Source organism: Myotis nattereri (assembly GCF_964212035.1).
Source record: "Myotis nattereri genome assembly, chromosome: 1".
Classification (NCBI taxonomy): domain Eukaryota; kingdom Metazoa; phylum Chordata; class Mammalia; order Chiroptera; family Vespertilionidae; genus Myotis; species Myotis nattereri.
The window spans coordinates 189,545,578-189,569,902 of record NC_138075.1 but is presented as its reverse complement, the minus strand read 5'-3'; the positions used below and the strand labels follow the sequence as shown (position 1 = coordinate 189,569,902).

General features: G+C 41.3%; 1 pseudogene across 1 annotated transcript; it reads left to right on the top strand.

Annotated features, from left to right (window-relative positions):
- The first annotated feature begins 318 nt into the window (after positions 1 to 318).
- Positions 319 to 8,103, top strand: LOC308535816 (nuclear prelamin A recognition factor-like; annotated as a pseudogene). The gene is made up of 2 exons: positions 319 to 349; positions 6,933 to 8,103. The product of its transcript is annotated as a nuclear prelamin A recognition factor-like (transcript).
- Positions 8,104 to 24,325: the final 16,222 nt, after the last annotated feature.

Here is a 24,325-nt window from a genome sequence, read left to right as displayed (position 1 = left end):
ACACACACACAAAAAAAAATTATAATGTTTATAAGTACTTACAGATATGTATATGTGTATATGTTAGTATCCAAACATATATTTCCTTGTTCTGTCCTCTGAGAATGCCTAGAAGCAGTGATACTGCAGGAGGAATGAACACATGTAGCACCTAGATCTCGATTTCTAATACTATTTTCCAACATAAGGAATCAGAACTCTTTGATTCCAATACTGGCCTAGGAAATAATATATAGGATGACCTTGTAGTGCCAGAAAGTAAGGAAACACTCAAAATAAACAAAATGAGAGTGCTATCCATAGAGGGGAAAGATCTCAATGGCCAAAGATAGAATTCAACACAACTATGGTAAGTAAAAAAAGTAGTGTTGAATTATAAGTCATCATATAAATTGAATATTCATGAGCTAATACTGACTTAAATGAATAAATAATAACTAAGTGGGGGAAAACTGATGAGTCTCCCATGCAGAAGAATCACCCAGAATTGATATACTCTGTCATCAAGATGGTAGAACATAGCTTTTCACTTTTTAAGTGTGTACTGTACATAGTACTTTTTTTCCACAGAGAACAGAATACAAAGGGAGAAAGAAGAGAAACTGTACAATGGATAAACCTGACATAAGCTATCTCATGATTATAATTAACAGAAAAAAAGTCATGTTGATAATACTTAATCTATATGATGTTATGAAAATAACACATTACAGTATTCATCTTACAATCCCATACCCCTGATCTAATCAGGAGAAAATGACATCAAATACATTCCAATTAAGGAACATTCTGCAGAATATTAGTACCTGGTACTTTTGAAAAAAACATCATGGCCATCAAAACAAAAACAGTACAAGAAACCATCACAGCCAAGAAAAGACTGAGACAGGATGATAATGTATAATGATATCCCAGAAAGGATCTTGGGGGGAAAAATACATTATTTAAAAACTAAGAAAATACTAAAGTATAGATTTTAATTAAAACAAAGTGTTAATATGAGTTCATTAATTGTGAGAAATGTCTTATATACAATACAACTTATTGATAATAGGGATAACTTGAGTTGGTTGTATCTATCTGCAAACTTTCTGTACTAACTTTACAACTTTTCTATAAATGTAAGTCTACCTCAAAATAAATGTTTACTTAAAAATAAAATATAACAAAACCAAGATAGTATAGTGTCACCAAACAAGAAAATGAACAGGCTTGAGACTTTCACCATGTAAAAACTGGTAAAAGCACTGTAGCAAAAGCTTTCAGACAATGCATTCTAGGGCAAGACTGCTTAGCCTCTATTTCACTCACATATTTTATGCACCCTTAACATAACTATGTTTCCACTGACCCTGCCAAGAAGCACCCTGGTAGCTTTTGTGTCTGGCAGGTCTTAGAAGATAGCACAGCTGGCTTGCACTTCAAGTGGATGACAGAGGGTGTGTTATCCTACTACTAGCCAAGACTTCACACAAATCAGAAAGCACTTATTTAAAAGGTGAGCAAGCTCCTGCACTGCTGGTCAAGAGAAGAGGGTTCCATTGCCTTGCCTCTAGTTCTCTTGGGAAAATAGACAGGTTATTGTTGGTTCTTTTTCATATTTATTTATGCAACAAAAGTGAAATCTCTCCCCAGAGCACAGGTATCATACACACTACTAGATAAGACTGTGCAGAAGCTATAATGGAGATATACTTCACTTGCTAATTAAATTGAATTAAAACAAATCCAGGCAAAATGCTAAACCAGATGAGACACCACGATTGAGGCATAAATGAGGACTGTCTGTGGTCATTTAATTGGATAAATTTCCCCAGAAATCTCAGTTGCAAAAGGTTTTGTTGCTGTAACTTTGTTCACATATTAAGGGTTTAAAATTCACATGTTTTGGGGTTTTCTTATTCATAACTAAAACTGCCAAATTGGGGCTGAGTAAGACTTTGGCCCATGACTCATCCATTGTCCTAATTTTACCAAGAATACACACAACCCGGGGCAGGGTAAGTGATTGGAGACATCCACAACGATCACTATTTTAGAGCCATAATTCCAACCTAAGCTCCCGACCCCAGGCTTGCTCTTTTATTTAACTGCCCTGATGGTTCATGCTGCAGTTTTATTTCACTTTATCTTAATACTAAGGTCCCTTTGGTTCTTTATTTCAGAGCAGCCTGAATGATAGCTACAAAAGTAAGGTTATTTATGGCATAACTTTTAAAAAATTATTATATTATTTAGGCTGTGCTTTTACAAGACTAACAGACTGAATCTATATATATAAAAGGCTCAGTATCTGTCCTTCCCTCTGACCAGTAGCTATGACAGGCACTGACCATCAGGGGAGCAGGTGCTCAACACAGGAGCTGCCATGATGCCCACTGGCCATTTAAAAATAAGCGGCACCACAGACCTGGTGCCAACAAACCAACACTCGGCTTCCCCCAAGTGGGACACAGGCCCCACCACCACCCTGGAGCGACTCCCCACCAAATCACAGCCAACGCTGCCAAGGACCCATGACACGAAATGTGTACCACAGCCAAGCCCAGCCCAGAAACAGTTGCTATGGGTGCCTGGTAATGATGTCATATAGCAACTCCCAGTTTTCTCTCCCTAGTCTAGTGACTAGCCTCCTTGGAGTTTCAGGGTGGGGGTCCCCACTGGGGTGCCTGGCCAGGAATATGACTTTCTTTATAGCCAGATGCAAACATTTTACAGTTTAACCAAATGTTTGTGAAGCGTTTTCCCATGACTCATCTCATTTGATCCTCACAGATGTCCTGGAGCAGGTAGATAGGAGACTTGGTAGGATTCTATTTTCTTTTCATTAGCAAGACAATGGAGATTTAGAAAGTTTAGAAACTTGATCCAACTGAAAAGAAGTAAGAAGTTGTGGAACTTGAAAATGACTTCAGGTTTTCTCACTGTGCAGAATATAGTCAAACACTGCTGCAGCTAAATATTTTACCCTATGCTCTCCCTGCATGATCTACAATAAAAATCTGCTTTGTGTTGATATTTACTGGGCTGGAAAAAGTTTAGCTAAATCAGAAAGCAGGTCTAATGAAACAAGTTTATACACACACACACACACACACACACACACACACACACACACTAGAGGCCCAGTGCACAAAAATTTGTGTACTGGCGTGGGTGGCGGGGGGGCGGTCCCTCAGCCCAGCCTGTGCCCGCTCGCAGTCTGGAACCCCTCGGGGGATGACCACCTGCTGCCTTAGGCTAACTCCCTGGGGGATTTGGCCTAAGCTGGCAATCAGACATCCCTATAGGAGCCCGGGAGCCCTTGGAAGATGTCCACTTGCCAGCGGGGAGCAGGCCTAAGCTGCAGTCGGACATCCTTAGCGCTGCTGAGGCAGGAGAATTTCCCATCGCCACTGTTTTGCTGGCAGCCATCAGCCTGGCTTGTGGCTGAAAAGAGCTCCCCCTATGGGAGTGCACTGACCACCAGGGGGCAACTCCTACATTGAGCGTCTGTCCCCTGATGGTCAGTGTGTGTCATAGTGACCAGTCATTCCCAGTGGTTCTGCTGTAAGGGTTAGTTTGCATATTACTCTTTTATTACATAGAATAGAGGCCTGGTGCACGGGTGGGGGCCGGCTGGTTTGCCCTGAAGGGTGTCCCAGATCAGGTGGGGGTCCTGCTGGGGTGCCTGGCCAGCCTGGGTGAGGGGATGATGGCTGTTTGCAGACTGGTCACACCCCCTTCAGGGTGGGGGTCCCCACTGGGGTGCCTGGCCAGTCAGGGCGAGGGGCTGATGGCTTTTTGCAGGCTGGTCACACCCCCTTCAGGGTGGGGGTATCCCCACTGGGGTGCCTGGCCAGTCTGAGTGAGGGGCTGAGGGCCGTTTTCAGGCTGGCAAACCCCCTCCCCCCCCCACTTGGTGATGGAAGCTCCCAGCCTCTCCTTTTTTTCTTTTTTTTATTCTGGAATTTATTTACCTTCTATAATTGAAACTTTGTTGCCTTGAGTGGCGCTCAGAGCCGCCACATCTGGTGGGAAGTTGGCTTCCTCCATCATTGGGGCAACCAAGCCTCCTGCTCGCTCCAACTCCGTGGCTGCCGGCCGCCAACTTGGTTGGGTTAATTTGCATATAGTCGCTCTGATTGGCTGGTGGGCATGGCGTAAGGTGTAATGAAGGTACGGTCAATTTGCATGTTTGTCTTCTATTAGTGTAGATATATATATGGCTAAGTTGACTCGCGCATGCCAATACATATTAAGCTGTCACTGGCACCAATCACATGCATGTGTTTTGACCTGTCATTGTTGATCATGAATTTGGTTGAGACTTCTATCATAGAGAAAGGTGAATAGTGATATTAAAATATTTCTTCTAATTAATTTCCTTTCAATGTACACAAATCTGTGCACCAGGACACTAGTAAGAAATAAAAGGAATGATTTAATCTGGTCAACCTTCTTCTTTCTTATGAGAAGATCACCCATGATATAATTATTTGAACAATTCAATCAACATCTCTTTAAGGAGCATCTACCACTGTGCTAGGTATCAGAATAAGGGGATCGGAGGGAGGTGGAGAATTAAATGTCCACTCAGCTTATCTAGCCTGGAAAATTCACAAGTGCATGTAATTCAAGGCAACATATGTTATAGTGTTTTTATGGGAAACACCTACTGGAATTGTATTTTTGACATATAATTGGGTTATATTTTATTACAATTAACAACAGTACTAAAAATTGCTACCATTTATTAAGGAACCTATGAAATGAAATGTAACTTTACAATGACTTCACACTTAAATCTCAAAAACTATGAAATAAGAAATTTTATCACATTTTACAGATGGGTAAATAGGGCTAGGACAGTGGTCGGCAAACTCATTAGTTAACAGAACCAAATATCAACAGTACAATGGTTGAAATTTTTTTTGAGAGCCTAATTTTTTAAACTTAAACTATATAGGTAGGTACATTGTTATTAACTTAATTAGGACACTCCTAAGGCTTAGGAAGAGCCACACCCAAGTGGCCAAAGAGCTGCATGTGGCTCGCAAGCCGCAGTTTGCCGACCACAGGGCTAAGAGATTTCTGTGAGTTAAGACCTATTAGAATCAAGACAATACAGGCCTCATTATTTCACAACTAGAAAGTGATAGAACTGGGATTTGAGTTTCATTTGTCTTCTCTGGCACTTATTTTGTGTGGGTTTTTTTTCTCAAGTTAAAGTTGAAAGAATTGAATGGACCTGCCTCAATTATAATCTCCCAAGATGACTGTTAATAATTCATATTCCAGCTTCCCAGATAGCTTTGGGAAACCTTCAAAAATCAAACAAGTAGAACATAAAGAATAATATCTCAATTTGAAAGAGTTGTCTAAGTCATTTAAAGATCAATTAAAATAGTAATTATCACTGTTTCTTTATTATTAGGGTTTGTGAATAAGTTGATGATTATGATTAATTCTGAATTTTGGGTTAGGTAAAGAATCATGAACACTAATATTTGAACTTTCTAGTTGGGAGTCATGAAAGAAAAACCATGGGTGATACTGGTGACTGCAGAATGACAATTGTCCTTATTGTTTGTCAGTTAAGATTTTTTAAGACAATTAGTGAGGATTTTATAAAAAGGCATATTAGAGCCAAATAATACAGTTTTCCCAAAGTCATCTATGAGTGGAGACATATTCATTGAATGCCACTTAACTACTCTGTAACAAATATTATATTGTTATAAATACCATCTCAGAAGTAAGAAATATTAACTTTTATCCATGATGCTCTGTATCAAAGCATCATAGGCCAGTACGAAGGTTGAAAGTAAAAGTAAGCAATGGTGAGCACTGGAAATGTTCCACCTGGTAGAATAGCATGGTGAAGACAGCCACTGAGCCCACATCCTGGGAGTTGCAGAAAGGCTTTCATACCAATGATGGGATGTCTCTGGCCCTGACTAGTTTTACCATTTAGGCCATTGCCAAAATCATGTGGTCCTGCCTCCTTGTGCCCAATGAACTGTCTAACACAGGCTTTTTATTTAAGCAACTTTATTTAACAAACACTGAAATTAATGTTTCATACAAACTAAAATTTATTAGCTGTAACATCTATGAAAATTTTATTTCAAGGATAAGAATTTGTCATATTAAAAATATAAAGCTTAGGTGACAGGGAAGATCATATATATAAATATCACTTACATATGATTCCTGAGAAGATTTGGTCAATATATATTGTTTTATTTTTATATATCTATAGTAATACCAATCTACACATAGATTTTTAAGCCTTGCTAATTTTCTAGAACTAGAAAGAAATATTGATTTTAATCAACCAGCTAAGCTATTCAAAATACTGTTTTAAGGAGAAAAATTGCACAGAAGCAATTTATTGCTTTTAAATGCAATTAACCAATAATGTAAAATTTTATTATTCAGTTATAATAGTAAATTCACAGAGTAAACCAGCCAAAGAAAATTGAAATTTTAAAGTAATTATAAGTGATGTAAACTTAACAATTGTTTATAATGTATAAAAAATGTGTTAAACATTTGAATTATCTATCCTATATAATAAAAGCCCAGCAGCCGAACAGCGGAATGATCGGAACGGCTGGTGAACCAGTTGCTCTGAAGTGCACTGACCACCAGGGGGCAGACACTCAATGCAGGACCTGCCCCCTGGTGGTCATTGCGCACCCACATCAGGAGCATGGGTCCTGACGACCCTGTCAGGAGGCCCACCACCCCGGGGGCAGCCACTCACTCCCTCAGTAGTTCTGCAGGTTCAATCTCCAGAGAACGGGCCAGGCACCAACGGACCAGTGCCGCTGGCACAATCCTGACAGCGCTGATGACCTCCTGGAACTCGGCCTTGGGCACCTCAGCCGCTTCCCCTCCCTAGATGCTCCACAAGGAAGAAAGGATATAAAAGCATCCGCCAGCAGGGCCAGGGGCGACCAGTAAAGAAACAAAAACCGATTACCAAGAGAATGCCGCAGTCAATGTCCAGAATCCGGCTCAGGAGAACGGAGAGAAGGGAGAATTCTATAAGCTGGCCTATGCCAATATATTTCTGAGTGACTGCCTAGCGTGTGACAGTGGTGTGACTGCAGAGGAAGGAATCCAAGTTTCTCAACAGAACAACAAGGACTTCTTCCGTGTTCTGAACCTTAATAAGAAATGTGATACCTCACAGCACAAGGTGCTGGCAGTGTCCGCATGTCCTCAGTCTCTGCCTTATTTTGCTGCTAAATTCAGCCTCAGTGTCACTGATGCATCCAGAAGGCTCTGTGGCTTCCTCAAAAGCCTAGGGGCGCACTGTCTTTGACATGAAGATAGCTGTGGACTTCAGCATCCTGGAGAGTCAGAAGGAATTTGTGCATTGGTACTGCCGGCACCATGAGGAAGAGCCCTGGCTACCCATGCTGACTTCCACCTGCCCGGCTGAGACATATATGCAGAGCGTGTGCTGGGTCACCCCATCACCCCCACCTCTGCACGGCCAAGTCTCCCCAACAGATCATGGGCTCTCTGGTGAAGGATTACTTCACCAGACGGCAGAACCTGTCCCCAGACAAGATTTTCCACGTCATTGTGGCCCCGTGTTATGACAAGAAACTAGAGGCCCTTTGAGAAGATGGTCCCACAGCTTTGCAGAATTCCCGGGGGCTGACTGCGTGTTAGCCTCAGGTGAAACTGTCCAGATAATGGAGCAAAGTGACCTCGCCTTGAACGCCACCACCGTGGACACTCTGCTTGGAGACATGAAAGAGAAGGTGAGACTCCACGAGGGTGCCAGCTCCAACAGGTACTTGGAACACATCTTCAGGCACATGGCCAATGGCCAAGGAGCTGTTCAACAAGGACGTGGGGGTGCTCACCTACTGCACCCTGAGGAACAAAGACTTCCAGGAGGTCACCCTTGAAAGGGACGGAGAGGTTCTGCTACGCTTTGCGGGTGCTTACGACTTTCGGAACATCCAGAACGTGGTCCTGAGCTGAAGAGTGGCAAGATCCCCTGCCTCTTCGTGGAGGTCCTGGGGATGCCTAAGCATCAGGGGCCAGGCCCAGGTGGATGATGGGTGTGAAGACAGGGCACTGCTGTGGCAGATGTAAGGCATCTATGCTGCCATCCTGGTGTGGTCCCGGAGGCCAGCGCCCATGTGCAGGAGCTGTACCAGGAATGGCTGGGGGGCGGCGGGAGGAGGAGCAGGGCAGCTGGCCAGCAGCCAGGACTTCAAGTGGTAAAGGTCAGCAGATGCCTGGCCTGCAGGCCACCTGAGGAGGGGTGTCAGTACCGTGAAGGAAAGGCTTAGCATCTCTGTCACCTGTTTGGTTTTCAGAATTCCCTGCTCCCCATCTGTCTGCTCCCTCCCTGAGGGGCGCTGTCATCATCACATGGGTGCAACTGGAATATTGTATCTCGAGAAGATTGCCCCAATGTACATATCCTTTTATTCGATGATGAAAAAATCCCAAAGAACAAGAATGGAGACAGACTACTGTCCTTTAGGCTGAGACTTGGTTCTGTCCACATATCTCAGAGAGATTGGATGAGGAAATGGCCCAGTTCGGCCCTGACTTTACCCACTTATGTTACTCCTGAAGGAGTCTTTGCCACAATGTGAATAAACTGCACCTTTTGGAATAGGGGCTCATACAAAAAACTGCATTCCCAACTTTTCTTGAAACAGATCTATGTTCTGCAGCTGTGGCCACCGTCCTGAGATCAAGTCCTGTCGACCAGTTCCTGTCACTGGGAGTCAGGGGGCATTGGAGTGGAGGGTCCCCCCCATGCCCTTTCACATTCAGGGATTGAGCTGAACTCACTTTGGGGGAGGCCTGGAAAGGGTGACAGGTCCCCAGATGGAAGGATGGAGAATGGAGAGGCGGACGCCCTCCTCAGTCCCTCCCTGTATGGGGTCAGGCAGATGAAGGTCGACCAGCCCGCCCCACAATTGGGTCAGATAGTGTCCTCTGTGTCCACCTCTCACCTAGTGGGCCCGGCCACTCCCCTCACCTCTGGGAAACCCTCTGCCTTCCACTACAGCCTGCTCTGCCTTCACATGCTGCTTGCCCTCAATGAGAAGGAAGAGGGCAGTTGGCCCACAGACAACTACACAGAAAGATACACAGCCATCACAGAGCCTAGCACCAAATGCAGGTTAGGGCCATCCTATGAAGTGAGGCCTGTGGCCAGCCTGGTGTTGGTTTTCAGAGCACTTGGATTTTGTTACTATGTGGGTGACATTCTTCTTGAACCCCTCAGCCTGTTAGATTTCCCTCATTCATGCGTTATTGCACCTGTACATCCATCTGGGTTGATAACTGGGACATGGTATGAAATTACCTATCTTCTGCTTTCAATCTATTTACAGTGGGGTTTCATCCTCTGTGGTAATGAAGGTTCATTTCTGATTATGGAACAGTTGAAGTGAAAAAAAAAAAGAAAAAGAAAGAAAGAAAGAAAGAAAGGAAGAAAGAAAGGAAGAAAGAAAGGAAGAAAGAAAGAAAAGTGGCTGCCAAGTGGCTTCTGACAACTGGCGGGAACATCTGCGGGATGGATCCAGATCCCAGGCCAGCAAGGATGTCCCACTGCCCACCCAGAGAGCTGATTGGGTCCTGGCTCCCCCACCCCAGCTTAGGACTCTACTTGTGCATGAATTTGTGCACCAACCCTCTAGAGCAGCCGTGGGCAAACTATGGCTCGCAGGCGGAATCCAGCCCGTTTGAAATGAATAAAACTAAAAAAAAAAAAAAAAAAAAGACTGTACCCTTTTATGTAATGATGTTTACTCTGAATTTATATTAGTTCACACAAACACTCCATCCATGCTTTTGTTCTGGCCCTCCAGTCCAGTTTAAGAACCCATTGTGGCCCTCGAGTCAAAAAGTTTGCCCACCCCTGCTCTAGAGTGTGTGTGTGTGTGTGTGTGTGTGTGTGTGTGTGTGTGTGTATCCTATCTAATAAAAGACAAAAAGGGTAATTAACCATACCTCCACTATGCTTCCCATTGGCTAATCAGGACGATATGCAAATTAACTGCAAAGAAAGATGGCGGTTAACTGCCAACAAAGATGGAGGTTAATTTGCATACATAGACGCAATGCTGGGAAGCGAAAGGGGAAGGACGGAAGAAGCCGACTGTCACTCGGTGATTGGAAACCCAGGTGGCAGTTAAGAGCCCAGTGGCAGGGCAAAGGTGGCCCTGGGGCTCAGACGGAAGGAGGCGATTGCGGGGGCCCCGCCCCCTGTGCGGCCCACCCCGTGTACAGCCAGGCCATCCACGCAGAGCCCAGGCAGAACATGGAGATGGGAGGGGACCCTGCCCCGAGTGAAGCCTGCTCCATGTGCGGCCCGGCCATCGGCGTGGGGCTCAGACGGAACACGGCGATGGCAGGGGGCCCCTGCCCCCTGTACAGCCCGCCCCGTGTGCGCCCCGGCCATGGGCATTGGGCTCAGGAGGCTCGACCAGCAAAGCGGGACTGTGGATTGGGAATGGGCACAAGGCAGACCTCCTGGTCCTTTGCCTCAACCGACAGCCTCCTATCAATCTTCAGTTTCTACTGAAAGGAATGTGGCGCCTCCACTGTGCAGCCTCCCAGGACTCGGACTCGCAGGCTCCAGAGTGGAGACTTCAACAAGGACTTCAGCGCCTGCTCAGGGAAATAACCGCCACCTTCCTACTCCACAGCTGCTTCTGTGTCTGCAAGAAACTGTGCATGCTCCTCCCTGTGACACTGGCGGGGCCAGAGCCTGAGTTGAGGGGTTCCACCATAGCATAGCAGCTGGACCAGTACAGGGAGGGAGGGAGGGAGGGCAGGGAAGGAGCAAGGGGGAAGCCCTGGTTCCCTTCTTCTCCTCCCACAGGCATGGCCCTTGCTGCTGATATGATAAAAGGAGTTGTGTTTTTCTAACTCTGTCTGGGTAAAGGAAACAAGTGTCTGTTGACTTCTGATCTTACTCTCAGAGCTGCCAGTTAATCCCTCTGGATGCATCATATCCAACCTCCAAAGGACCCCAGGGGCAGGATCAACCTTTGTTCCATAGTTGAGGAAACTGACCAATAAACACATGTGTCTCATGCCTCAGTGTCAACTCCCGCAGAAATCTCTGGGTAATGACTCAGATTCTATATCTAAGGGTATATTTTCTTCTGTTTTCATGTTTAATTCTGCCCCAGGAATCAAATAATACAATAAAGAATAAAATGAGTTCAGAGGGCTCAGCATTGTATTCCCAGGGCCTTTGGTCCCACACAAACTGCAGAGCTCAGTTATCCTGAGATGAAAGGAAAGGAAAGAGAAACGTGAAAGGTTTCCCAGCTCAGTCACAGAGACATCTCATAACCACATACTAAGGACACGACATTAACTTAGGAGTGGAAAGGACACAAATGGAATAGAAGATGGAGCCCCTTGGAGTGAGCAGGTCAGCAGGGGGGCAGTTGGGGTCAAGCAGGCCAGCGGGGGGGGGGGCAGTTAGGGGCAAGCAGGCCGGCAGGGGGGTAGTTGGGGTGAGCACACTGGTACAGGGGGCACTTGGGGGTGATCAGGCTGTGGGGGGGCATATGGGGGGGAGTAGGCTGGTGGCAGGGGGAAGTTAGGGGCAAGCAGGCTGGCACGCAGAGTGGTTAGGGGGAAATCAGGCAAGCAGGCAGGTGAGTGGTTAGGAGCCAGGAGTGCCAGATTGTGAGAGGGATGTCCGACTGCCAGTTTAGGCCCAATCACTGTAAACCAGCAGTAGGACATCCTTCCAGGGGTCACAGATTGGAGAGGGTGCAGGCCAGGCTGAGGGACACTCCCCCCCCCCCCCCCGTGCCCACCCCCGAGAGCACAAATTTTTGTGCACCGGGCCACTAGTGTATATATCCTATCTAATAAAAGAGAAACAAGGTAATTGGCGTACGACCGCTACCCTTTCCATTGGCTAATCAGGGCAATATGCAAATTAACTGCCAGCCAAGATGGCGGTTGGCAGCCAGGCAGCTTAAACTGAACATGAGGCTTGCTTGCTTCAGTGACGGAGGACTGCAATGTTCCCCGCCTGCCTTGACGGCCTCTGAGCTTGCAGGTTAAAAAACATTGTAACAAATATAGAAGCTAAACAAAACCCCAGAAACCAGCTTTCAGAGACCTGGGATCTCAGAGCTGGAGTTGATACAGAGTTTTGATTATAGAACCAAAACAAACCAGATACCTGCTTTCAGGAGCGGAGGCCTAAGAGCTGGAGCCTCAGAGCTAAAGCTGGCCCAGAATTAAAAAAAAAAAGAAAAGAAAAAAAGGAGCCGTTGGGAGCTTCAGTCCCAGCCTGAAAACAGCCATCATCCCCTCATCCAGGCTGGCCAGGCACCCCAGTGGGCACCCCCACCCTGATCCAGGACACCCTTCAGGGCAAACCAGCTGGCCCCCACCCATGCACCTGGCCTCTATTCTATATAGTAAAAGGGTAATATGCCTCCCAGCACCGGGATCAGCGGAGATGAGAGGCCTCGCGGCACCGGGATCAGTGTGACAGGGGGCAGCGCCCAAACCCCCTCATCATCCTGCCGCTCTGTGTGTGACAGGGGGCGGGGCCACAACCTCCCTATAGGCCCTGCTCTGTTCGTGACAGGGGAAGGCGCTCCAACCCCCTGATCGGCCCTGCTCTGTGCCTGATGGGGGGAACTCCCCAACCCCCTGATAACCCTGCGGCTCTGTGTGTGACAGGGTGCGGCACCCCAACCCCCCCTACTTCCACAGGCCCTGCTCTGTGTGTGACGGGGTAAAGCCATAACCTCCCCATTGGCCCTGCCCTGAGTGTGACAGTGGCGGGGCCCCAACCCCCTGATCGGCCCTGCTCTGTGGGTGATAGAGGGCAGTGCCCAAACCCCCTGATCCGCCCTGCACTGTGTGTGACAGTGGCGGGGCCCCAACCCCCTGATCGGCCCTGCTCTGTGCGTGACAGGGGGCAGTGCCCCAACCCCCCTGATTGGCTCTGCTCTGTGCGTGACAGGGTATGGAGCTCCAACCCCCCTGATGGGCCCTCCTCTGTGAGTGATAGGGGGCAGTGCCCCAACCCCCTGATTGGCCCTGCTCTGTGCATGACAGGGGGTGGCGCCGCAACCTCCCCATCGACCCTGACTTGAGTGTGACAGGGGACGGTGCCCCAACCCCCCAATCGTCCCTACCCTGAGCGTGACTGAGGGTGGCATCACAACCTCCCGATCGCCCTACTCTGTGCATGACAGGGGGCGGCGCCCCAACTCCCTAATTGGCCCTGCTCTGAGCCCGACCTGGGGCTGTACCTAGGGATTGGGCCTGCCCTCTGCCACCCGGGAGCAGGCCATCAGGGGGGCAGTTAGGGTTGATCAGGCAAGCAGGCAGGTGAGCAGTTGGGAGCCAGTGGTCCCAGATTTTGAGACGGATGTCTAACTGCCGGGTTAGGCCTGATCCCACAGTCAGATATTCCCCAAGGGGTCCCAGATTGGAGAGGATGCAGGCTGGGCTCAGGGGACCCCTCCCCCCATGCATGAATTTTGTGCACTGGGCCTCTAGCTTAAAAATAAACAGCACCATGGACCTGGTACTGACAAACCAACACTCAGCTTCCCCAAAGTGGGACAAAGGCCCTGCTACCACCCCAAAGTGACACCCCACCAAATTGCATCGAACACAGCCAAGATCCCATGGTGCAAAATGGGGCCCACAGACCAGCCTAGCCCAGAAATGGTACCTATGGGTTCCGGGTAATGAAGCAACACCTGGCTTCCTCTCCCTAGCGACTAGCATCCTTGGAGTTTCTTCAGCCCAGGAACTCGACTTGCTTTATAGTCAGGTGCAAATATTTTTCAATTTAACCAAATGTTTATGAAAGTTTTATCATGTCTCATCTCATTTGATCCTCACAGAAGTCCTGGAGTAAGTAGATAGGAGACTTGGTAGAATCCTGTTTTCTTTTCATTAGCAAGATGTAAATAGCAATATTAAAATATTTCTTCTAATTAATTTCCTTTCAATGTGCATGAATCCGTGAAAGGGGACACTAGTTTTATATGTTAAAATAAATGTAAACTTTCATAACTATTATTTGTGTTAAAATTATCAATCTACCAATATAGTATAAGATAATATTGTTTATTAAAAAATAATAAATAATGGTATTAAAATGATTAAAATAATATTTAATTAATTTATAAAATGTTATATATTTCACATTTACCAATTCTTGAAGAATATATAATAGGTTATAAATACGGTTTTATTATTTTTAGGGAATGTAATTAGTGACAGGAGAAAAATTTTATTTGAAACTAAATCTTAGCCATGAGTTTTAGAAATGTTTCACTAAAACTGATATTTTCAGACATGCCATAAGAATTAGTTTCAATATCCAGATATGTGTGAAGTTTTTGAAATTTTAAATATTTGCAAATTGAAAGGAACACAAGCTGCAGGGTATAAATAAGAAACTCGTACTTCAGCTCCAGAGCATAAATTGCTTCTTTTTATGTATGTGGTATATAGATCATGGGTCAGATGAAAATTTAAGGAAATATGTATGTTGCTAAAGGTCTTCATAGCTGCTAAAAACAAACAAATGAAAAACACTAAAGGAATTGTGTAAATTATCTGCATGCAATACACTAGAATGAAAAAATAATGCCACAATGGAAACTTTCAGGATTACAAAACTATTCTGTTCATAATGAAAAATCCCAGTCTTACTGTACCAAAACCACACACACACACACACACACACACACACACACTCACACTCATACACATTCACACATACACATATACACACACACAGTAAACTCTCTGGTCCCCACAGATCTCTCTGCTTCAAACTTGTGAGCAGAGCCCTTTTGGACTGATGGTTGCACACTGAGGAAATACCATATGCTCTGATATTATCTGGTCAGCAGAGGTTTTTATTGCTGTAAAATTATAGGAAGGAACCAACGAGCAAGTAAACTTCAGAACAGGGGTGCTGCCTTCAGTTTTCTCCTAACTCAGCCCTGACATTAGTTAAGATTATAATCATTTTGCAATAAATACTAGTATAGCTTCCTACAGTTAAATGAAATCAAACAAAGAAACAAATCCAGCTTTCTGAGTTGTTAGCTAAATTTCTGCAGGTTTTCTTTTTTCTTTCCCAAACAAGAATTATATTTCTTTTTGAAGTGACTTATGTTGTTGAAGTGACTGATTATAGGAAATGAAGCTGTTTTACTTTCTTTTCTTTCAATGGCATTTTTCAAAAGGAGTAATGATTTTTTTTTTTTTAAATTCACATGCTTGCTTGAGAGGAATATTTTCCAGAGCAATTTCACTTCTCTTATTTTTTTAAATTTAATTTCTCACTATACTTAGCAAGTGATAAGTATACATCTGCCAGTATAATATATAATCAGGGTAGTCATATACATGGGACCAGAAGCCTCCCTTATGAAAAATAGAGATGATTTTTTTGAGTTTCCATAAAAAGATTCGTTTTCTGTTAATTCCCCGCTATACTAAACTTAGTAGTTGAGCTGTGCATCATTCTCTCATTCTCTGTTTAGTCTAACTTATTTCCAAAAATTCTTAAAATATTTCAAATTCATTAGTACTAGAAATGTAGTTCTTAGCAGAACGTAAGCAGAAGGTTGCCTTTACCTTTCTATGGACAGTAATGTATATAACTTATTGCTAGTAGGTATATAAATTCCAAGTCCTAAGTATTTGCTCCTATCAGTTACATTTCCTGTATTCTGTTTTAGACTACTAAAATCAATTTAAAAATAAATGTATATATGGATTTATATTAACTGCTATCCATATTGTCTACTTATTTCAACTATGATCCTAAGAACTTAAGAAATGTGCAGTTGAATATATCTATACCAGTGATGGCGAATCTTTTGATCTCGGAGTGTCAGCATTTTGAAAAACCCTAACTTAACTCTGGTGCTGTGTCACATATAGTAATTTTTTGATATTTGCAACCATAGTAAGACAAAGACTTATATTTTTGATATTTATTTTATATATTTAAATGCCATTTAACAAAGAAAAATCCACCAAAAAAATGGGTTCGCGTGTCATAGGTTTGCCATCACTGATCTATACTAATAAAAGGGTAATATACTAATTTGAGTGGACATCTTCCAGACGACCGTCCGGACATCCTTTCTGACAAAGCTGGGCTCACATGCCTGCGGCTGTGGCCCGGCCCTGGAGAAGCTGCCCATGGTCCCGGTGAAGAAGCTGCCCTGCCCCTGCCCCTGGTTCCGGGGCAAAGAAGCCACGCCGCCTGCAGTCTCGGGGTGAAGCTGCCTGCGGTCCCGGGGCACAAGCTTAGCAAAATCTTGCAGAAGGAGAATTCTGTCTGGGTTTCCTCAAATTCCTTCAGCCCCTTCTCACCCCTCTGTAAAGGCACAGAACAAGTGAGGCCCCTAAATAAAAATCAGAGGTCTCCAGCAACTGATCTGGTGGGCCTCTCTCATCACAGTCATTTGGACTGGATGGCATTTGAGTATTTATCTAGGCACCATAACAGAGAAACACAAGCTCAAGTCATGATCTCAGCCCTTAAATCATTCACAATCTTATTAGAGCGAGTGGATGATAAAAGCACAGTAATGACATCAGAATGTAAGGCAACAATACAGAGAGGAACAGAGACAATTGCTAGGATGATTTTCCAACAATCAGTACAAAGAGTATGTGCTGTGAATTAAATTTTTTTAAAAAAATATGTGTGGAAGTAGCTGCTTCATGAGTATGGGGTCCCTTCCTGATTTAAAGGAAGCTGAGTTCCATGTGAGCTGTTAAAATGCTACGATATCTGAGGCACAGGACAAGGGAAGCCCTAGGGGCACTGTGCTCTGATAGTTGAGCCATTCTTTGTTGCTCAGTGTGATTCATTTCTGCATGCCTCAGCTTTGTAACAGTTAAATTACTAGAAGAATACATCTCGCTATAAAACATTACTAGAAGAGCAAATGATCAGGTGACATTTATTGTTATTTTCTATAAATGAACACAATCTCTGGTATGCTAAAGTGATAGGTATTATGGAAATATTCAGATAGGGAGACCTGCAGGTTTGATTACAAGTGAGATTTACTATCACAACCCAAATTTATTGCTTTAAAAAAAATGCAGGGCGACAACTAGAAACTGAACCAAATATAAGCCCTTGAAGGGCAAATGTAAATTGAATAAACTTTGCTATTACAAGAGCAACAAGAAATAATTCAGAGGCAAGAATGAGAAGATTGCATCCACTCTAAGTTGCTGCTAAAGAAAAAGAATGGTGTACTATGAAAATACTTAATATAGATTGGAAAGAAATTTGTTCAAAGAGGATTTCCTAGGGTAGGTGGTATTTCAGTTAATTTTTTTAAATATGAATAGGTTAGCTAGATAAGAAAAAGGTGTAGGGGTCATGGATTGGAGAGGGTGCAGGCTGGGCTGAGGGAACCCACCCGTGCCCAATACACAAATTTCATGCACCAGGCCTCTAGTATAAGTATAAAAATCCACATATTTTATAATAAATAAAATATATCATAAAAAGTAAAATAATACATTTGATAAATACTAGAATACAGTTATTTTAATTTTATTTTAAAATTTTTTCATTGTTATAGTCACAAAAATAAAATAATTAAGAATTACTGCATTGGTATATATTTTAATTATTAAACACTGTGGTTTTAATAAATCTTTCTTCAATTTTTTTTATTTATGGTGGTCAACTTGAGTTTAATTTATGGTAATTGGTTTAATATGAACCTGTTTAATTTTTAAAGCAGAGAAACTCTAGTAAGAAAATGGTCTGAAATCTATTTTCAAACCTATGATCTATAAACATTAAGCATTTCCTGTTATAAATATGCTAAAAGTGATTTCTGAGCTCCTTTCCAGTTCTGAGGCATAATAATTATACTTTACCTAGAGGCCCAATGCACGAAATTTGTGCAAGAGTAGGCCTTCCTTCCCCTGGCAGCCGGCACTGGCTTCCCTCTGGCACTCAGGACCCGGGCTTCCCTCACAGCTCCAGCTTCATCCAGAAGGTCATCCGGAAGGACGTCTGGTCTAACTAGTCTATTGTGCTTTTATTATTAAAGATTATGAAAATGAACTTAACTACATTAATATATAACTGTAGATGTTAATATAAGTAAAGGCACCAAAAAAAAAAAAAAATGGGCAAAATAACACTAAAATTTCCTGACTACTACACAAACCCCTGAGACTTTTAATATTTTTTATTCCTTCAAAATTATTTGAGGGTGGTGGTGGGGGGTGAAGGGACTCCTAAAAGGAAGGTGAAGGGATTAGCTAAAGAACATATATGCATAGCCCATGGACACAGACTATAGAGTGGGGAGTGCCAAGGGACCAAGGGATGGGGGTGGGGGGAGAGAAGGGGGCTGAGGAGTGGAGGTAGGCAAAGGGAATGGAAAATAGGGGACATCTGCAATAGTGTAAAAATAGAAAAATGAAAAAATATATTTGTGTGAATAAGCATGTCAACATGGAATTTTACTATCTTATATGTATTAATATTTATTTGTCACTTTATAGGAAAGATAAAAAAATGCAATTTCTAAATTGAAAGAGGGTTTAAAAATAAACAGAAGAGTGGTAATCATCTTATGTTGAACGCCTATAGAAGTAAAGGGAAACAGCATCAATGCCTCTACAATTAATGTATTTCATATTTACTTTATCCTAAGGCCTAGGCTCTGCCAGTTTCTTTGTAACTTGGCCTCCCAGAGAAAGTTATCTTGATATTAGAGTTGATAATATCATAGCTGATGCTACCCAATGCTGTATAATATTCTTCACTTTGTGCGTGACTCAGAGCTATGTGGTGGCTATAATTTTAAACAACCTTCTTAAATATATATATTCCATATATGCTTTGAAACATAAATGCAGACATGAACCTGTAACCTGTAAAAGGACTCTAAGATATTAAGCCAAAGGCTGACAATAAAATAATTTTTCAAAAATTCAAAAGACCTGCCTGAACACTTTCAGTTAGGATGTTGATATGTTTCAAGGATAAACTAAGGTCATGTTCTGACCTGCACCTCAGAAATGTCTATATGAGCAAAGATTTCTAGTAAATCCTAAGAACAGAAAGTTTTTTTATTTCCCAATCTGGGAAGTACTTCCATCGAAGCAGAACTAATAAATGCAGTAAAAAAATGTATAAAAATTGCAGTTTGGTACTTTATCTAGCTGACCTGAGATAAAGGGTCAATATGATATCAAGTTTAAGATTGAGCTAAAGATAAGAAGATGAGTAGTTAAAATTTATCTAGAATCAGTGAACTTGGTCAAGTTTTCTGACTTTTTTTAAAGGCTAGAGTATTTTTTACCCACTTTCCCCACACTTAGGAAAGTACTAAAAATCTAAATTGGTGAGATGTGCAATCTAATATTTTTGTGATATGGTAAATTAATTTATATGTCTATATGTCATGTTTTAAGTGGGTTTAAAATGTGATACTATAATAAGAAGGGGTACATGATTTGGCCTTTCAACTCATATGTGAGCCAGGCTACATAAACTAATCAGTAAAATTTAATTCTGCTTTCACAAGTAAAAAAAAAACAAAAAAAAACAAAACAAAACAAAAAAAAAACTGAAGTCAAAATAAATGGAGAAAAAGACATCTATTATTGAAAACAATTCAGTGGATTTATTCTTCTGATGAAAAGAGGCAATGTATATAAATGTCTGCTTTCAGTATTTTCATGATTCAAAAACTCAGATTCTTCTTTACAGAGAGTTGCTGAAAAGATAGAGACTTGGAGTATTAAGTAAACTGGCTAGTGAGGGACATCAATAGGAGTAATAAAAGAATAGGAGTAGGGGAGAGAAAGGGAGAAAAAGAGAAAAAGGAAAAGGGAGGGAGGAAGGGAAGAAGACAGCTCAGAAAATAAAAGCTTATAGCAGTGGTTCTCAACCTTCCTAATGCTATGACCCTTTAATACACTTCCTCATGTTGTGGTGACCCCCAACCATAAAATTATTTTCATTGCTACTTCATAACTGTAATTTTGCTACTGTTATGAGTTGTAATGTACATATCTGATATGCTATATGTGTTTTCCGATGGTGACAATCCACAGGTTGAGAACTGCTATAGAGAATGACAATTGCAGGTTTATACTTCTTAAACCTATTCAAGGGCAAAATCAGGCACAAAAGTCCTTTAATATCAAAGAATGATCCACATTTGATCAGTTTTATTCATGCTTGGGGATAAACTGGGTTTGCTCATGCTTTCATTAATTTACTGATCTATTTAAAATATTTAAAATCTCCTGTGTTTTAAATTATTTAATAGGCCCTGGGGATATCTTGAACAAGATAGAAATAGACCCTCCTTTCATGGAATTGTACAGTCTGTCAGGGTTTATAATCTAGGATTTCATAATCCAAAAATAATAGTCAATGTTTAAAGCATAATACTTTTCTGTAGCCTTAAAAACTTTTAATAAGGGCAACTAAGTGGAACTATAAAATATCTTAAGTTTTATATATCGTAAAACCTGAAAGTCTACCTTTAGAAAATAATGTTTAGGTTAATCAAGTTCTTTAGACACTTGATGCATTGTGTTCTTCCAAAGAACTTTCTAAAATATAAATCACTTAGGAAGATATAAGTTAAGGATCATATTTCATTGTGAGTAAAGATTCCTAAAAACGAGAAACTCAAACAAAATTAATGATGAATCTGTCACATAATAAATCTGGGACAGACAATCCAGGGCTGGTGAAGTCTCTAAGATTCCAGTAACATCCCAACCTCCTTTTGTCTTTCCTTAGTCTCTGCATGGCATAGAGGAGTACATCTTAAATGGTTACCCCTGAGAGCTGATAGTTGGATGAGGGCAAGGCAATCATTTGCTGAAATATGGGAACCTAAAAGTGCATTTTTCTTTTAGGAGTCTCTGGAACTTTGTAGGAAAACACACACACACACACACACACACACACACCCCAAGCTGATGTGCCCAATCACTATGCAGTCCTAAGGAGTCTGTAAAAAGTGCTATAGTAAAAGTTGTTTCATTATTATCTTGACAGCAGAAAGAAAAAAAGAGTGAAATACTTCCAAACCAATCATATTAATGACTTTAAGCTATACTTAGCTTATTTTTGTTACTAAATCAAATGTCAAAGAACAAAATGAGAAAGAGGTATGAGGATGAAAGTAGAGTGTGAATACTGTCTGACATAGTTGAAAATGATGAGATTCACTGCAGCTAATACTTTGGGCATCTTTACTGAGCAACAGATTACTCATAAATAATCCAACACTTAGTGTAATATTGGTTACCATCATTTCAGCTAAAAATGCTAAAGGCTTATTAGATAACAGGCAGGCAAGAGTCTCTAGAGACAACACATAACACTTGATCTCAGCCAAAAGGCCAAGAGGAAATAGTCATGACACATTGGAAAACATATCATGGATCCATGGCACTTACTCAATTACCAGGAGATAGATAAAATAACAAGAAAACTTAAATGTATACAACTGAAATGTATTTAATATCTATAGGAGAATAAAAAGTGCTATATGAGCTTATGTTTCATTTTTAAACTTTATTTTTTTGTCTTCTTCGATGACCCTATGGTTTACTGCATAGTTAAATAAACAAGATCTCATTTCTCTCACATTATATCATCATCTTAATAGATAACCTTAGATGTTTCTAATAAAATCAGATTTCTATGTTGTTCTTAATCTAATTTTTAAAGAACTATAATTTTAAAAGTTTTGTGGATTAAAACATGGCATTAATTTTTAGCTTTCTCTCTAGAAACAAAGGTTCATATATTTCAAAAATATCAGTAGCAAACCTTGATAGGATTTACTGATTTTTTTTACTACAACAAAAGCTATTTTTAGTAATTATTATTTGTTAGCTATAATTTGTGTTTTCTAAGCCTTCCAGAGTTTTAGCTGTGATTTTCTTCTCTTTTATAAAGTATTGTGTACAGCCCTTTATTTTGGTGAAGGTAGCTGTGCGATGTAAAATGCTACCCTTGAGTAGCTTGGGGAGCAGAGGCAGCACCAGAGCTGGGGCTGAATTGCTCAGGAAGAATACGGTCTTCTCCAGCTCCCACGCGCAGTGGGCACTGGATGACTTGATTCACTCTAAGTATTTCCAGTTCCTAAGTATACATTTTCCACATTTAGAATTTCCATCTACAGGAGAAAACATTATTTCTACTCTTCATACAAGTCTGGCATGCATGTTTAACAACCTCTGGCTTCTGTTGATAAGCAGTAAGAACAGTATCTATGTGGCAGGTACTATTCAAAACCCTTTATATCTACTGTCTAGTTAAATCATTCATCAAGCCGATGAAGTAGGTACATTTATTGTGTAATTATTATCGTCATGTCATAGATGGGAAACTGAGACACCTAGAGGTTAAGTGACTTACTTTTAATAACTGAAGGATGTGATGTAGCTAGGTAAGCTCTGAAACTTGGAAATGTGAATACAGAGCCTGGCTCTTAGCCAATGTGCAATACCCCCTCCTTATATCTGCGACACAGATATTGTTTTTAGTGTTTATCAACAGAAGCCTTAAAAAAAATCAAATCCAGTACAATTTAGTAAATATTTGGCATAAGATTTCTTTTTTAATATGTTTTTGATTTTTAAAATTTACTTCTTATTGAGAGTATAACGATGTCTCCTATTTTCCCACTTTGCCTCCCTTCACTTGGTTCCCACAATACCCCAGCCCTTCTCCTTCTGCGTAAGTTTTTAATGTACAAAACATCGCTGCAAAGAGTGCTGAGGCTTCAATACTGATTTAGAGAAAGCAATCTCCACTGAAACTAACAATAAAAGGTGTAGGAAGATGAACACTGATAAGATGTAATTGGAGCTATAGGGTAAGGTCTAGTGGTAAAGTATTTTGCAGCCATGTTTGAGAGAAAGATCATTTAGGATGAAGAGGTGTATTAAATTTACCAGAAGCGGATTTTGAGTAATAGAATAAGTTCTTGACAAGGACTCAAAAGACATAAGTTCAAATTTCACCTCTGTCATTCATTTGTGATTTTAGAAATGTTATTTATCCTCTCTAAATCTCAGTTTCTTGTGATATTAGAAACTGATCATATACTACTTTATAGGGTATAATAAGAATTAAGTGTTTAATGCATCACTATTTTATGCTAGAAAATGTTATTAAAAGATATTAAAAGTATTATTTTTCAGGCATATTTAATCCATTCTTTTAATTACCACAATAATGTCTGAGTTAAGTATTATCTCTATTTTGCATATGAAGTTGGACCAGAAAGGAGTAATAAGCACAGACAAGAATCAAATAAATATATTTTTATGACAAATTTTCAAGATCTATCCACTACCCAGAGAAGTCAGAGAAGGACTTTCATATACCACCCTACATTTCCACATTAAAAAAAAAAAAAATTCTATTTTTATCTAGTTTCAGAGATTTTTTTTACATAGCCATAATAAACTGTGGATTTTTTCTATCTATACTTCTCAATAAAATAGCCACCCATGTAACATAGAAATCAATTTATTTTTTTCCTCTTTTAAAAAATGGTTTATTCATTAAAATGTCTCCATTTGAGATTATTAAAGTTTGTTTTTGCTAATATTTTTATGAATACTTCTTTTTTAAATGACAGTATAAAAGAAGAGCTTTCATGAACCAACAATGCAAATATTTCCTTAATTATAACATCCTACCAATTACAAAAATGTTGGAGTGTAGAATGGTCATATTAGACCAGGGGTCCTCAAACTTTTTAAACAGGGGGCTAGTTCACTGTCCCTCAGACCATTGGAGGGCTGGATTATAGTTTAAAAAAAAAACTGTGAACAAATTCCTCTGCACACTGCACATATCTTATTTTGAAGTAAAAAAACAAAATGGGAACAAATACAATATTTGCATTTGCATGTGGCCTGCGGGCCGTAGTTTGAGGACCCCTGCATTAGACAGCAACACTTCATAACCCAGCTGTTTTCTAGTACTGCTAGATGAAGCAAGTGGATTAGCCTACTGTAAACATTGGATCATCCCTGCCTTCACTGGGGAAGGTAAGTCTTACACTTCCCAGTGGATGAGATTGTAAAGGCATTGCAAAGAAGCTTAAACAAATATGTTTTCAAAAATTTGAAAAATTTGTCAGGATCATTGGTTCATTAAGCATCGTGGGAACATCAGATGTTCTAACACTAATTACTAGTACATGTAAGTCCCTGATGATGATAGATGGGTGATCTTCCTTACTGTGGTTTTGTCAAACTGATTGTTTCTAAAATTATGCCAGTTTAC